Genomic DNA, 2,964 nt, shown 5'->3' with positions numbered 1-2,964 from the left:
CACCTTTTTGATGTAAATAATTTTTGGTGTTAACATGGTCCGATTTGAATTTTTTCTCCTACGGAAGGAAGAGCAAGTCTTCTATCATACTGTTAATTTTGGTCAACTTGCGCCGCAGGGTCTCAGAGGAGATAGTGTTAGTTGAAGTCTACCAGACCTGCCATACACAGACAACTTCAGCTTTATGTATATAGAGATTTACTAAAGAACTGACTGTGAATGTGCGTGGTTAGAGCGTCGAGCTTACAACCATAAGTAATTAGTTCGGTTCAAGGACCAGTCTGTGTGGCGTGTTCTTGAGCAAGACACTTTACTTCACGTTGTTCCAGTTCACTCAGCTGTGAAAATGATACATCACTGGTGCCAAGCTATATCAGCATTTGCCTTTCTTATTTATTTACTGCCCACAAGGGGCTGCACACAGAGGGGACAAAAAAGACAGACAAACGGATTATGGGCAGTAAATAAATAAGAAAGGCAAACGGATTAAGTCGATTATATCGACCCCAGTGCGTAACTGGTACTTATTTAATCGACCCCGAAAGGATGAAAGGTAAAGTCGACCTAGGCGAAATTTGAACTCAGAACGTAACGGCACAAGGGGTTAAACACAGAGGGAACAAACAAGGTCAGACAAACGGATTAAGTCGATTACATCGGCTCCAGTGCGTAACTGGTACTTAATTTATCGACCTCGAAAGGATGAAAGGCAAAGTCGATCTCGGCGGAATTTGAACTCTGAACGTAGCGGCAGACAAAATACGGCTACGCATTTTGCCCGGCGTGCTAATGTTTCTGCCAGCTTACTGCCTTTGCCTTTCTACTGGATAAAATTAGTGGCGTGAAAACGGGAAACTGGTATGCTAGTCTTCTATAAGCAACCTTGCTCGGACTTGTGCCTCGGAGGGGAACTTTCTATGTGCAATCCCACGATCATTCATGACCGAACGGGGTCTTTACCCTTTTACTAACTGGCTGAAACATCTAATTGCCTCCAAAATATAAAAGACATACTATGAAGATGGTTACATAATCAAACTGATCGGTCACTTAATCACCAAAACTAAAAATTATGTCATTAAGAGCTGTTTACCCTAATACTGTGAGCTTTATGCACATGATTTTGGAGACATGAAAAGACCGCCCCTTTTCTACGTGTAACTAGAAATACTACGTTCTCTGTGCTTGGCAATGGATTGACGAATCTGTGACATTTAAAAAAAAAATGATTCCGTTTCCTGAATAAATAATTGAAATCTGGTTGTGTTGGTTGTAAGCGTTTCGCTGTAATTGCGAACATTCTCATGTTTTATCTCGCTGCTTTCCCCATCGATCAAGGAACATCAACAACAACAACTACCACCACCACTACTACTACTACTACTACTACTTCTACTAATACCACCACCACCACCACCACTACTACTACTACTACTACTACTACTACTTCTACTACTGCTGCTGCTACTACTACTACCACCACTACTACTACTACTACTACTACTACTTCTACTAATACCACCACCACCACCACCACCACTACTACTATTACTACTACTACTTCTACTACTACTGCTGCTACTACTACTACTACCACTACTGCTGCTGCTACTACTACTACTACCACTACTGCTGCTGCTGCTGCTGCTGCTGCTACTGTTGTTGTTGCTGTCACTACTGCTGCTGTTACTGCTACTGCTGTTTTAGATATATATATGTAAGTATGCATGTACACACACGCATGCGCATACACTCGCAGCACATAATATTACATAGTGACAGTGGTCTCAATCATATTAACATATTTTTACAAGACGAGTTTCGCATTCTCCTAATTATATTAGTATTTCGATTGAGAAGAATTATTTAGTTATTTTCCTTAACTGTACACTTCTGCATTTAAACATATATATCTTTGTCCGTGTTAAATTCCGATGATATATTTGAGGTTATATGAAGTTATTTAAAACATCTGACTTGCTGCTTCCAAAACAGACAGGCTTCGGGTTATTTTGAAGCTAAAATAATTGAATCAATGTGAAAGTCATTCTTGATAAATCATCAATTTTTACACAGTTCTGCGTTCGCAATTGTGTTTAATTACAGTTCGACCGAAACATCTCACGCTAAAGTTTCCGATATAATTTAATTCTAGCTCAGCTTGAGTTTAATTAGGTTTATTTTAAATGTAGTACTGTAGGGGAAAAGACAGAGCTTATAACTTACTGAACATGCTGTTGAAGCGGTAGAGCGATCGATATAGAAGATTCACAGTTAAAAAAAAATTACACTAGATAACATTATGAAGGAATGAAGACATGTTTGATGTAAAACTACATGAAGATACTAATGGTGAGAAGTGATGATGGTCGGTAAACAATAAAGTTACATTGAAAAACCGGTGTTGTCAGTTTTTCATTATGTCACTCTGCGGAGGTTCTGATAAATTTTATTGAATGTTTTGTTTTCTGCATTCAGTAGACCTTGTTAGTATACGAGTTGGTAAAATGTAATAAATACTCTTAACGGCTTTAGTCAAAAGTAAAAGAATGTATCCATGATTTAGCATTTCTCACCGCTCCGGAACTTGGTTGGACCGAGCGATTATTGTCCAGCTTGAATATCTTGATTATATAACTTGCTGAACAATGTAGGAAAAACGTGGCGAAACAAAATCTGGTAAATTCTGGCCATTTTGGGGTCTGAGATGGGAGAAATAGACTGGCAAAAGAGAAGATAAGTGGTGCCTATCTCCAATGTTTCATGGAATTAGATAAATGAATTACGTCTTCAATCCCAGATTCCTCTTCCTTTAATTTCACAACTATATTTTTGACACCCAGAAAAGATTATTGCTGTATATTCTGGAATACAATTCAAACGCCGTAACTATCTTTCAAAATCTTAGCCTTTCATTGGCAGTAAATTTTGGTCTGAAAACTTCGACTTTTTATGATGGAAAAT

The sequence above is a fragment of the Octopus sinensis genome, linkage group LG5 (assembly GCF_006345805.1).
Source record: "Octopus sinensis linkage group LG5, ASM634580v1, whole genome shotgun sequence".
In the NCBI taxonomy this organism is placed as follows: Eukaryota; Metazoa; Mollusca; class Cephalopoda; order Octopoda; family Octopodidae; genus Octopus; species Octopus sinensis.
This window is presented reverse-complemented; position numbering follows the sequence as displayed.